The 14,055-nt window shown below is 45.6% G+C and overlaps 1 protein-coding gene across 14 annotated transcripts in view; it reads right to left on the minus strand.

Annotated features, from left to right (window-relative positions):
- The window catches only part of REPS2 (RALBP1 associated Eps domain containing 2), a 142,732-nt gene that overhangs the window by 112,936 nt on the left and 15,741 nt on the right, over positions 1 to 14,055 (minus strand). The window contains exon 2 of one of the 14 annotated variants that reach the window (XM_024110897.3): positions 3,350 to 3,396. The exons of the other annotated variants lie outside the window; for them this stretch is intronic. The gene's annotated coding sequence lies outside the window, so the exon portion shown is untranslated. The remainder of the gene's footprint in view (positions 1 to 3,349; positions 3,397 to 14,055) is intronic. 14 annotated transcript variants of the gene reach the window in all.

Below are 14,055 nucleotides of genomic sequence, written 5' to 3' on the forward strand. Positions count from 1 at the left end.
TTTGAATTGGAAGAATCTTTCACACTCCCTCTTTTGTAATGAAATACCTATGCTTGATAAAATTAAGTTATTCCTGAATTTTAGTCATTTTTAGATGACTTACGCAAGGAATACTTTTGCGCACCCAGTGCATTGACAAGAATACACATAATGTTGTGCTGCTGTATACCATACAGTTAACCTCAGTCAAAAATGGAACCAGAAAAACCAGATTTTCAAGATGGTTTACCTCCATCCTTCCACTGGCTCCCCTGGAGGCAGCTGAATAACTAGCTAAAGCCTTAATAACATCTATCTCTCACTCTCACACCACCATTCCTCTCCCACCCCATTTCCATCAGAGTTGAGAATGATCTCCAGAGTGGTCACAGATGAGCATTGTGGGACACCACCTAGAGGCCAATTAAGTCAAATTGCACTACCTCGCAGTTCATCCATGAAAATCGAAGTTAAGCACTATGCCTCTCGCAGAGGTGGATTACAGAAGTCAACATTAGAGGTGACTTAGGTTGGCGTAAAGGACCTGGTAGTGTAGACACATACATTAACAGGTCGACTTAAGGCGCCTTCCTTCGACCTAACTTTTTAGTGTAGACCAGGCCTTAGAAAATGTTTCCTGAGCTCCACCCGCATATCCAAGTTTCAGCACTGACATATTTTTATATGATGGCTTGTTTTGGCCTGTTCTACAGGACCCTCTCTGTAAGAAGTAGCAGTGAGTGGAACCTCTCTCTTCCTTTATAGCCTTGCTGAGCTCTTTTCCTTGGTGATGGAACAGTGCGGAACATTTGTTTTTATGTGGCTATTGAAGTGGATAGTAAATATTATCCATGTCGTGGCAAGTTTCATAAAGTGTACAAGACAATAGTCCTCCTAAGATAAATACAACTTTATGACCCTCAGTCAGCAAAGTATGCTCCCAGAGTGAACCTTTTGAAGTACAAAAAGGAGTCAAACACGGCTGTATCATTACTCCAACCATGTTTGTGGTTTTTACTGCCGTCATTCTTTACCTAATTGCTGGGAAGTTTACAGCTGGCGTTGAAATCATTTACAGAATCATTTACTCAGGCTAGCAGGCTGAAAGCCAAGAGTAAGATCTCCACAACATATATTGTGGAACTTCATTATGCTGATGAAAACGCAATCTTTGCCCACAATGAGAAAGATCTTCAAACTATCTTGAATGTGTTTGCCGATGTTTATGCATGTCATGGTTTCACTCTTAATATCAAGACGACTAAAGTGCTCTATCAGCCCTCTCCAGATGTAGTATTACATGCCCCATCTATCAAAATCAATGGAGTGGCACTGGAGAATGTCAATCATTTCCTCTACCTTGGAAGTCATCTTTCATCCAAGGCAGATATTGATGCAGAAATTCAACATCACCTAAGCTATGCCAGTGTAGCTTTTTCTTGTTTATAGCACAGCATTTTTGAAGATCACGACATTTGAACAGACACCAAGCTTCTTCTTTATCAAGCCGTTATTCTCTCAGCACTGTTGTATGGGTCCAAAACTTGGACAACCTATAGACACTACTTGAAAGTCCTTGAGAGGCACCATCAACGATGCCTTTGTAAGATTCTGACAATCAAGTGGGAAGACAGGTGCAACAATATTAGTGTTCTGGTAGAGGCAAAGACCACCAGTATCAAGGCAACGATCATCCATCAGCAATTCTGCTGGACTGGTCATGTTGTCCGGATGCCAGACCATCGCCTCCCAAAACAGGACCTGTTTTCTCAGCTGAAAGAAGGGCACCGCAACATAGGTGGACAACGGAAGCATTATAAGGACTTGCTGAAGGACAATCTAAAAAAGTGTAATATTGACATTGACACTTGGGCGACACTTGCCCAGGATCGCTTAAAATGGAGTGAAGTCCTACGTGATGGTCCCCTGCATTTTGAACTTGCTCGCCGACAAGCTGAAGAGGACAAGAGGCGCAGGAGGAAGGAGAGACTAGTCTCCAGTCATGGTCAACAGCCTCCTGCTGAGTCTGAAAACATCTCCCTCATTGTAATAGAACTTGTGGTTCAAGGATTGGCCTCATTAGCCACCTGAGGACCCATAACTCCCACGGAAGATGATCATACTCAGTAACAAGTGATCGCCCATCATCATCACATGTTTGGGGTATATTCTCTCCTTGAGAGACACATGCAGATACAGAAAGCGAACAGACTTACTTAAAACTTTTAAAATCTACACATGTGGTTAGGATGCTTTTCCATATCATTACCTGATTATAGCCTATCATATTTTGTTTGAGTCTCTGCACTGTAATTATTTTATTAACATGAAGAGAGTTATGTGACATCCTTGATTAAAGTATAATTATAAAAAAGAAAAAGCTACATGTACAGTGATTTCCCACAGATGTGTATACAAAACCAGGATTGTTATAGTTCTACCAAATCAAGGTAAAGTTTGTTTCCATTTTCTGTTCAAGGCCCTCCGAGGAATATGGAAATTATTATTTGCTTGTAGCTTCCTAGGGAAATAGGCATGGGAAAAATTGTGACAATTATAAACATTCCACTGAGGAGCAAACCATGCAAAATGCCACAAAATAATGCAGAAGAGCTTGATACCAAAAATGACTTGTTAGAAAATGCTTAATGAATCCCAAAATAACTTACAATAAATAAACCAATGACTGAATTTTTAGACTCATTTTTATATATTTTTATAATGGAGATATCCTATCTCCTGGAACTGGAAGGGACCTTGAAGGTCATTGAGTCCAGCCCCCTGCCTTCACTAGCAGAACCAAGTACTGATTTTGCCCCAGATCCCTAAGTGGCCCCCTCAAGGATTGAACTCACAACCCTGGGTTTAGCAGGCCAATGCTCAAACCACTGAGCTATCCCTCTCCCCCTTAATTATTGCTTAATTAAGTAACTGACTTAACCTTAGGTCTAAAAGGAACAAGTGAAGGATATCCAAAATAAATAAATACAATTTTTAATGGAAGATACTTGTATTTTCCACCTCCTTTACAATCTCTGTCATAACAATCTCTCCAATATTTGGGCACTGTACCTTAGCTCCTAATCATTTTTAAATCGCTTATGATTGCTTTCATAACAATATATCTCACAACACTCACAATCCTTGGCTCCATCAGATAGTGTTACAATGCCAATATAAAGTAATTAAAATAAAGGAATCCATACATTTCCCCCCACACACATTTTTACAGAAAATAAAATAGTAATGAGGTACCACACTCATGATGATTATAGGTCAGTAGTACAAGAACAATTAATTTGTACTGCATAACAATACAAGACTTTTTAACTGGTTAAAAAAATTGGGAGAATATCCAGATAGTACTGACCTCAGAAATCTTGACACCGTGCAGAGGAAGTTCATTTTCTACAAAAGCTATGAAAAGGATTAGACTCAGATTTAGGCCAGAACAAGATTTACATTCCATATGGATCCAAATCTATAATATGACACACAGATGGGAGCACAGAGTATACAAAAGCTTATTCAACAAACTGTAGTACAGAGTAAAATCAAGTTTTCAAAGGAACAGACTGGAAGATAATAAAGCAAAACATTTAAGACTAACAAGTTTCTGTTAAAAAAGTCTATTAAACTTTGCATAACAAAACCATTTTCACAGTAACTGTCTGTTTTCCATAGTATAAATCTTGACAGGCATAAAAACAGCAACTGTCTACATTATTTTCCCCCCCAATAAGTTTTAGCATTTGGCTCATTATTCAAAGAGTGCCCAAGAAATGGTTCACTTCAACAATGGATGAACATTTATTATTACTTCACTCCATGAAAGAAGAGCTAGCTTTGCAAAACAGTGCCAACATTTTCAGCCATAATCCTTTGAAATTTGGCCTGTGATAACAAAGTCAAGTATGTTTGCCCTGGATTGTAACGAAGGTTGGTTTTGGGGGCAAACAGCATATGTGACTACATGAGAGAAACTGTCAGAAACTGATGTAATCCTTTTCTTTTTTTTAAACCGGAATAAAAAAAAAATACAATCTGGTAAAACTTACCAGATGTTCCATTGTTTTACTAGCTGTGTGTGACCTACAAGTTAAAATCTGCATATGTGGAAATTAAAATGCTTTCATGAACACAAGATCAGCCTTTTTAGATCAAAGACACAGGCTCAATTCTGCAAAGACTTATGCACATGCTTATCTTTATACACTGTGGATGAAATCCTGGCTTAGTTGATGTCAACAGCAAAACTCCCATTGACTTCAATGGTGCCAGAATTTCACTCACAATGTTTAAAGCTATGCACGTGCATAAGCTTTTGCAGGATCCTGGTCATAGTTTGTAGGATTCGAGTGTGGTGTTTCATAAACTGAAACCAGGATAATTTCTTACCCACAAGTGCAATTTCATGTTTCTTGTAAGCAAGTTTCCCTTTTAAATTACTTTAGTAAGATTCATTGCCAAAATAACCAAAAATGTAGGACATGAACTGACAGGTCCCAACATTATCATCAGTGAAAAGCAGACAATGTGCTTCAAATGCTCCATAAATGAGAGACTAATTTTAATGCCTATCTTCAAAGACACTCCATGTTGCATTGAATAGGAAAGCATTTCTCTTCAAAATAACTTTAGCTGTACCACTGAAAAACATACACACACCCCCCACAAAATCCTTGCCTACCTTACTAGCTTTGTTGTAAACAAATAATGTGATGGCACATATGCACCAGTTTATTCACTATTTAATACTGAGATGGAAGGGGCTTAGTCATCTCTATTCAATTTTCTGATCTAATTACTGCACAATTCAGAAAATAAGGCAAAAAAGCCATTCAACATTCCAGTGCTACTTGAACATCTTCCACATCCTTACATATTGTAGACACAAGCAATAGCTTAACTTCCATTGTTGACAAAGCAGATCTGGCCACACCAAATAAACTATTAAAATTTATCAGTTATTAAACACTATGAATATTCAAGGCACTAACATATCAAACATTGATGGTGTATGGGTCAGAGGAGGAAGAGGATTACAAAAAAGAGCTAGTCAATTTCATTTGTTACTAAGGGCATATCTTCACTGCAGAATTAACTTGAGTGTTGCCTCTAACTTAAGTTCCATCCACACACAAAATCCCTTAACTACAGTGTGGCACTGCTTTGAACTCGGGCTCGTCTGTCAGGAGGTATAGGCCATAGCTCGAATTAGCTAACACAACCACTCCGTGCAGTTTGTTACTTCTCAGTATGGCTGCTCTCACCCCAAGTAGGCTAACCTGAGCTTAAATAGCTGAGTTAACTCTGCAGGAAAAACAATATTTTTTTTTAAAATGGGAAATTTCAAAACAAAAATATTTGTTTTGTTCTATATGAAATTTTCATTTCAGATGTCAACAGACAAAATATTTTGAAATTGTGTTTTTTCCTCCCTTTCCTCACTGAATGCTAGAGAATTAATGATGTCTAGGTATCTTTTTCACTTTTTCTGTTTTCCTTTTTTCGTCTATAACTTTTCAAAACTTTCCCAACTTTGGAAAACTTACAAGGTGGCAAATGGGAAAATGGCACACTAACTTTGCCACTCTGCAATAAAAAGAAAGATAGATAATAGTGGTGATGGTGCAGGAACTGGACATTCTTTTATTATTTATTCATTTAGTAGCAAGGAGGAAGAAAAAAAATGAGAAGCAAAACAAAAATCCAAGAGCCAATATTTCAATTTTCAAAATCTGAAACAAATCAAAATTTGTATTCAAAATCCAAAACAAAAATTTCAGTTTGCTTTAAAATTTCCTCCCTCCCCCTCCCTCCTACAGCCCTCCAAAAAAAACAAAACTAAACATTTGGAATGAGAATTTTTCATTCAGGATTTTTTTTGCACCAAAAAAAAGTTTGTTGACCAGCTCCAGTAACAACATACCACTGGAAGCTTTAGGCTGTCATGGATAAAGAACAGCTTGTTGAAGATGAGTCCAAGCAAGACAGAAATATGCTGGTGGGCAGAGAAAAGCACTTCGAAGAGTGTGTAGCCATGATGCAGTCTCTTTTGATTAAAGGTACACAGCTACAATTGGTCAATTCAGTCTATAGTTCAGGAGTGTTCCCAGATGCTGATGCTAAGCTATCATATAACTGCATGTGAGAGTAATGCGTTCTACTGCCCCTGGCTGACTGGGAGACTCCATCCCATCCTGGTAACTGATGAGTTGGCCTCATTTACACATGCCTTCTTCTCCTCCTGTCTCAACTACAGTAATGCAACATACCTGGGCATGAAGCCATTAACCCTTAGGAAACTCCAACTAGTACAGAATACTGTAGCATATCTCCTCACGAACACTGGCTTCCACAAGCACATCAAACCTGTCCTCTGCTCTGTACATTGGCTTCCTATAAAATACTTCCTATAATATACTAATGCTAAGTGAAGTTCATGGTTTCAGTCCTTATCTTCCAGGTGCTTAACGTACTAGATCAAAAGAACACCTAAAACTCTGGGATAAAGCCCATGGTTAACAACTCTGGAACAATGGAACTTTTTATCATAACAGTAGTCTCTGCAGATAAAGCTAGTCTGTGCAGGAGACAGAGCTTTCTCGGGAACTGGTCCCAGAAAGAGGAATGATCTCCCACAGGAACTAAGGCCCACCACAAACTTCTCCACCTTCTGCTCCAAGTACACAGTGCTCGACCTAACTTTAACATAAGCACAGAGCAGCGTATACATTATAATGCAAAACAGTCCACTCCACACACACTTCTCCCCCTGGGGAGAGGAGAGAATGAACTACACATGATAGATGTTAGTCACCTTGCATATTCATAGATAAGGTCAAAAGTGACCAGTGCGATCATCTAGTCTGACCTCCTACATAACACAGGCCACAGAACTTCCCTGAATTTTCCTGTTTAAACTAAAGTATATCTTTTAGGAAATATCCAATCTTGATTTTAAAAATTGCCAGGGGTGGCCACAACCCTAGATAAGTTGTTCCACTGGTTAATTATCCTCGCTGTTAAAAATTTGTGCTTTCTTTCCACTCTAGTCTAGCTTCAGTTTCCAGCCCTTGGACCTTATTATACCTGCTATACAGAGAAGCCCATTATCAATTTTTTGTTCCTCATGTAGGTGCTTATAAACTGTGATGAAGTTACCCCCTAATTTTCTTTGTTCAGATAAACAGATTGAGCTCTTTGATTTTAGCACTATAAAGGCATGTTTTCTAATCCTTTAATCATTCTGGTGGCTCTTCTCCAAACCTCTGCAATTTATCAACTTCCTTGAATTGTGGACACCAGAACTGGACACAGTATTCCAGCAGAGGTTGCACCAGTGCCAAATACAGAGGTAAAATAACCTCTCTACTCCTACTTGAGACTCCTCTGTTCATGCATCCCAGAATTGCATTAGCCCTTTTGGCCACAGCATCACACTGGGAACTCATGTTTGGCTGATTATCCACCATGACATCCAAATCTTTTTCAGAGTCATTTCTTCCCAAGATAGAGTAACCCGTGCTACAGGTATGGCAATGGACTGATGCAACTCCCCAGTAAATTCCTTTGCTAAAGGTGGGGCCAGCAATGGAGCAGATCTGAGTGAAGTAGCTATCAGAACTGCCAGGCAGCCAGCTGAGGCGGAAGCAGATGCAGACTGGAACGGGGTATGGCTAGCATGAAGGCAGGCATGGGCTAGAGACAGCTGGAGCACTAGCAAGAGCCAGAGCAAGAACAATCTGTTGAAATTACTGACAATGGGAGTGTTCCTGGCCAGGTAGTGACACTGAGCAGTCCTGAGAGACTGCTTCCCTTAGGAGCCTATATACCTGCTTTGGGGTCACCCAGTTGAGTCCTCACCTATGGACTGGCTGAACCCTGGTTGAATGGCATGGGCCCTATCACAAGACCCAGGGCCGGCTCTAGGATTTTTGCCGCCCAAAGCAAAAACAATTTTGGCTGCCCACCCCCCCCTTATTTAATTACCCCACCCCCGACCCCCCCTCAACTCCGCCCCTTCCCCAAATCCCCAGCCCTGCCTCCTCTCCCCAAGCTCTCAAGCCTAGGAGGGAGAGAGGGAGGGGAAGAAGCGGCGCCGCGCCGCGGCCACTCGGAGTCTCCCCCTCCCTCCCAGGCTCTCAAGCCTGGGACGGAGGGGGAGCAGTGGCGCGCAAAACGGCCACTCGGGATCTCCCCCTCCCTCCCAGGTTTGAGAGCCTGGGAGGGAGGGGGAGACCCCGAGCCACCGCAGCGCACGAAACAGCTGATTCGCGCGCCACTGCTCCCCTGACCTCCCAGGTTTGAGAGCCTGGGAGGGAGGGTGAGTAGCGGCGTGCGAATCAGCTGTTTCGTGCGCCGTGGCAGCAGCAGCGGAGGTGAGCTAGGGCGGCCGGGGCACATTTTTAGGGGCGGCATTCTGGCGCTGGCCATGCCGCCCCTAAAAATGTGCCGCCCCAAGCACCAGCTTGTTTTGCTGGTGCCTAGAGCCGGCCCTGACAAGACCTGCGCCTCTGATGATTGATCAAACTCTCTGGCTCAGGGATGACTCGTCAGGTTTAAGCAGGGTCAGGGTAACTTGGGTTTAGACATGCTCAGAGGTAACTCATCACAGGATGGCCAGACCAACTGACAAAGGCCAGGAGAGGGGACAAACTTATGGTTCACTGGTCTTTTCCCAATCCTCACTACCAACCATGGCATTGATGTCTTCTGCAAATGGGTTTTCCATGCATGAAGATCCCTTTGGGCTGGAAAAACAGGAAAGAGGGAGTTAATGCTGCAGTGAAGGGACTGACAATGCAAGGTCAATAAGCTATGAAGACCAACTGCTTTCTTTATTCTTTCCTTGGTCTCGCCTCTTAGCCACACAGAGCACAGTTCCATTGCAGCAGCCTTGGGAAAGCAGCTACATGTCAGTATTAACTAGCTGCCTTTCTTCTCCATTGGCCCTTGTAAAGGGGAACCAATAGTGCCCTATTACACATTTGCTCTCATTACACAGGATCATGTAGGATCTCACTGATGCATTACAAACAGGGCTTTCAAAGTAGGTTGACAACATCTTTGTTAAGATGTCTTGGACAAATCTATTGTATTTCATTTTTATAAAGGTTAAAAAGTAATTGCTACTAAGAGTGTAAATATTTAGTAAATTTCCCCAAGACATCAAAGTAATAAAATCTGTTACAGTAAGGATTAATATTCTTAAATAGTTACATAAAAGACAATTACCTTTCATAACTGTTGTTCTTCAAGACGTGTTGCTCATGTCCATTCCATTGTAGGCATGTGTGCTCGCCACATGCACCGGTGCTGGAAGTTTTGTATCAGTGGTATCTGTAGGGGACCGGCTCTGGCGCTCTCTGGAGTGGTGCACTATGCACCTATATACGGGGTGCCACCGGCTCCCTCAGTTCCTTCTTGCCAGAACTCCGACTGTGAGGAAGGAGGGCGGGTCATGTAGTGGACATGAGCAATACATCTCGAAGAACAACAGTTACAAAAGGTAACAGTCTTTTCTTCTTTGAGTGCGTGCTCATATCCATTCCATTGTAGGTGACTCCCAAGCAGTATCACCAGAGGCGAGTAGGAGTTCATGGACGTGTCAATTGCAACACAGGTCTGCTGAAGCCAGCGTCATCTTTGGTCTGCTGAGTGATGGTGTAATGTATCGTGAACGTGTGTACTGAAGACCACATCGCAGCCCTGCAGATGTCCTGGATAGGGACATGCACCAGAAAGGCAGCGAAAGACGCCTGAGTCCTAGGCGAGTGAGCCTTCACTATCAGTGGAGGCACTGCCTGCGCTGACTCATAACAAGTATGGATGCAAGTGGTGATCCAATTCAAAATTCTTTGAAAGGACACTGGAAGGCCCTTCATCCTGTCAGCTATCACAATAAAGAGCTGGGTTGATTTGCAGAAGGGCTTGGTACGCTCCAGGTAGAATGCCAGGGTGCGCCCGACATCTAGTGTGCAACTGCCTCTCCTCGTTGGTCATGTGAGGCTTTGGACACAACACCGGGAGGAAGATATCCTGGTTGACATGGAAGTGCGACATCACCTTAGGCAGAAACGCTGGGTGGGGCCATAGCTGGACCTTGTCCTTGTAGAATACTGTGTATGGGAGCTCCGAAGTGAGGACTTTCATATCAGAGACACCTCACCGAGGAATCACTACAAGGAATACAACCAAGAAGCCATAGGCTCAGAAGGTTGACCCTTGAGCCTGGAGAGAACGAGGTTGATGTCCCACTGGGGAATCAGGTCCCAGATTGGTGGAAAGAGCCTTTCAAGAACCTGATCAACATCTCATGCGAGAACACCGATCTACCTTGGACGTGAGGATGTAAGGCCGATATGGCTGCCAGGTGCACCTTAATCAAAGAGAAGCCAAGACCCGGGTGCTTTAAGAGAAGCAGGTAATCCAGGATGCACTGCAGAGATGACTGGGTCGGGGAGATGTTGCGCTCCAATGCCCAGCAGGAGAAACGCTTCCACTTTGCCAGGTAAGGCGCTCTGGTGGAGGGCTTTCTGCTTTCCCAGAGAACCTGCTGTACCAGACTGGAGCAGGCCTTCTCTCTAGATTCAACCATGCAACAGCCAAGCTGCGAGGTGGCGAGAGGTACGGTTTGGGTGCAGGAGCCAACCGTCATCCTGCGAGAGTAGGTCTGGGTGGCTGGGAAATGGCCACGGGGCTGCCCTGGCCAGGTCCATGAACATGCCAAACCAATGCTGGCGAGGCCACACCAGGGCGATCATAATGACCCAGGCCTTGTCCCTCTTGAGTTTTGAGAGGACTTTGCTGATGAGCGAAATTGGCGGGAAGGCATACATCAGGTCCCCTGACCATGACAGGAGAAAGGCATCGGAAAGTGAGCCTCTGCTGAGGCCTTAGAGAGAGCAGAACTGATGACACTTTCTGTTGTGCCTGGTGGCGAACAGATCCACTCGGGGAGCTCCCCACTTCTGGAAGAGCACTCTGACGACCGCCGAATGGAGGGATCACTCATGGTGAGAGAAGAAGGACCTGCTGAGGCGATCTGCCAGCATGTTCCAGACACTGGGAAGGCGCGAAGCTTCCAGGTGGATTGCATGCTGAATGCAGAAATCCCACAGACGGAGGCCCTCCTGGCAAAGAGCTGATGAACGCGCTCCCCCCACCTACTGACATAGAACATGGAGGCCATGTTGTCTGTCAACACCTACACCACCCGACCGGACAGTTGGGGAAGGAAGACATCGCAAGCCAGATGGATGGCCCTGAGCTCCCTGACGTTTATATGTAATGCAAGCTCTCTCGAGACCATAACCCTTGAGTCTGCAGCATAGCGAGATGTGCTCCCCAACCGGGGTCGGACACATCCGAAATCAGGGAGACCGTGAGTCACAAGCTCACAAACGGCACTCTTTCCAACACCAACATTGCATTGGACCACCACTGCAGAGAGGTGACCCTTGTGATTACCTTGTCTAGGTGATGTCTGTCCAGGGAGTAGACCAACAGCAGCCACATCTGGAGGGGACACAGCCTGAATCTTGCATGGTGGACAACATACGTGCATGCTGCCATGTGACCCAATAGTCTAAGACAGACCCGGCCCATGGTGAGCGGATGTGCGGTGACGCTGGCAATCAGGTCTGACATTACCCTGAACCTGGCCTCTGGGAGAAATGCTCTGGCTTGGGTAGTGTCGAGTACTGCTCCGATAAACTCTATCCATTGGACCACGATTAACGTTTATTTTTGTTCGTTTATCAGCAGGCCCAAAGCGTGACAAGTGGCTTGCAGCATCTCAACACTGCGCTGGACCTGGATCAGCCCTTGATGAGCCAGTTGTCGAGCTACAGGTAAATCTGGTTACCCAGATGTCTGAGGTAGGCCGCCACCATTGACATGCATTTCATAAGCACCCTTGGCGCATTGCTAGGCCAAAAGGGAGCACGGCAAATTGGTAGCAGGCAGTCCCAACTACAAAACGTAGGAACGGTCTGAGACTGGAATATCGATATGTGAAAGTACACATCTTTCAGATCGAGGGTGGCGTACCAGTCTCTCTGATCCAGGCCAAGGATACTATGCAGAACTTCAACTTCTTGAGATATTTGTTGACGCTCCACGGGTCAAGTATGGGACACAGACCCCCCTTTGGCTTTTGAGATCAAAAAATAGAGGGAGTAAAACTCTTTCCCCCTCAAATGCAGTGGGACTTCCTCCACGGCTCCCACACACAGAAGGCCCTGCACCTCCTGAATGAGCAGATGCTTGTGAGAAGGGTCCCTGAAGAGAGACAGGAAGGGGGGCTGAGGGGCTGCTACTGTGCTGAGGACCCACCGGTCCGATGTTATAGCAGCCCAGGAAGGGAGGAAGAGTGACAGATGGTTGGAAAATAACAGGGGAGCAGGATCCAGGACACACGCTGGAAGGTCGCCCTCAAGCACACCCTCTAAATATCTGCTTGTTACCCAGTTGGTTACAGGTGGAGCTTGAGAGAGCAGAGGATGACAGCTGATGGCCTTGCCAGCACTTATAGCCCTTGTCCTTTTTGCGGAAGGGCTCCGATCGAGGTTGGCTCCTGAACCTGTGGGGCTTTTGCAGCTTAAACCACTTCCTCACCAGCCCTGGTATATAAAGGCCCAGAGAGTGCAAGGTAGCCCTAGTGTCTTTCAGGCCATGTAATTTACTGTCCGTTTGTTCGGAAAACAATGCCAGGTCATCGAATGGGAGGTCCTGGATGGATTGTTGAGCCTCTGTTGATAGGCCTGACGACTGCAACCAGAACGCCCGCCTCATTGCCATGGTCCAGGCCACAGAGTCTGCCGCATCTAAGGCCACTTTGAGGGCTACCCTGGCTACCACTCTGCCCTCATCGAGGATAGCCAGGAATTCCTTCCTGGATTCCTCTGGCAGTGAATCTGTGAACTTGGCCACGGACAACCAAATGTTAAAATCATAAGGGCCAAGTAAGGCCTGATGGTTGGCCACTCTCAGCTGAAGGCTGGATGTAGAATAAATTTTTCTACCAAAGAGATCGAGCCTCTTTGCCGCCTTGTTCTTAGGCATCGATCCCGGTTGGCACTGTCTATCGCACTCTTTGGCTGCCGACACAACCAGTGAGCTTGGGGCAGGGTGGGTATAAAGATAATCATACCCCTTAGCGGGGATGTAGTATTTTCTTTCTGCCCACTTGGAGATGGGGGGCAGTGAGGAAAGTGTCTGCCATAATTTTCACCACTCCCTTGTGCATCGGCAATGCCACCTTGGAGGGGGCTGCTATACTCAGCACATCGAACAGGGAGTCTGAGGGCTCCACCAGTTCCTCGGTTTCCAGCTCCAGGTGTGAGGCGACCCTCTTCAAAAGTGCCTGGCATCATCCTGGGGAACAGAGTAAGAGGGCCATGCTATCGCCTCATCGGGCAAAGATGATGAGGAGGCAGGTACAGGCGGGTCTGCCAACTCCGCTGCTTCTGCTATGGGAGTCTCAGCCGTGGCTGGCCGACCCTGGGGAGCCTGCTCTGACTCCATGCCCGAGTCAGGTGACAGACGGGAGACTGTCGCTGATCACCTGTCAGATGCCCGAGGCTGACCTATGCCCCCGTGACAGGTGGAGAAATCCCTAGGGGTTCCACAGTTGCCAGGGACAGGTCACTGGCCTTGGGGCCATGCTGCCACTGATGGCCCAGCAGGGAATGCCAATGCCCCCGATGGGTGGCTTTGGCCCGCAGGCAGGATCTCCTCCTTGCTGTTCGAGCCCAAGGAGGCGGAGACTTGTCTGGGGGACAAGGACAGTACCGAGGCCACCTGTCTACCCCGATCCCGTCAGCTGTGGCTGTAGACCTCCATTGAGGACTTGTACGGGGGTGATGTCTCTCAGTGCTGCGCCCCTGTTAACCAGTGACAGCGTTCGGTGGATCGGCGATGGTACCCCAGAAATCGATGCCTTATGCTTAGAAAGCGGTGCTGCTCCGTAGATCGGGAATGGGAGCAGGAAGATAGACATGTCAGAGACTATTGATGCGCACACGGTGAACCATACCGATGATTTGGCAACCGGTGAGGGGGCTCCCG

This window comes from Chrysemys picta, chromosome 1, assembly GCF_011386835.1.
Source record: "Chrysemys picta bellii isolate R12L10 chromosome 1, ASM1138683v2, whole genome shotgun sequence".
NCBI classification, from domain to species: Eukaryota; Metazoa; Chordata; order Testudines; family Emydidae; genus Chrysemys; species Chrysemys picta.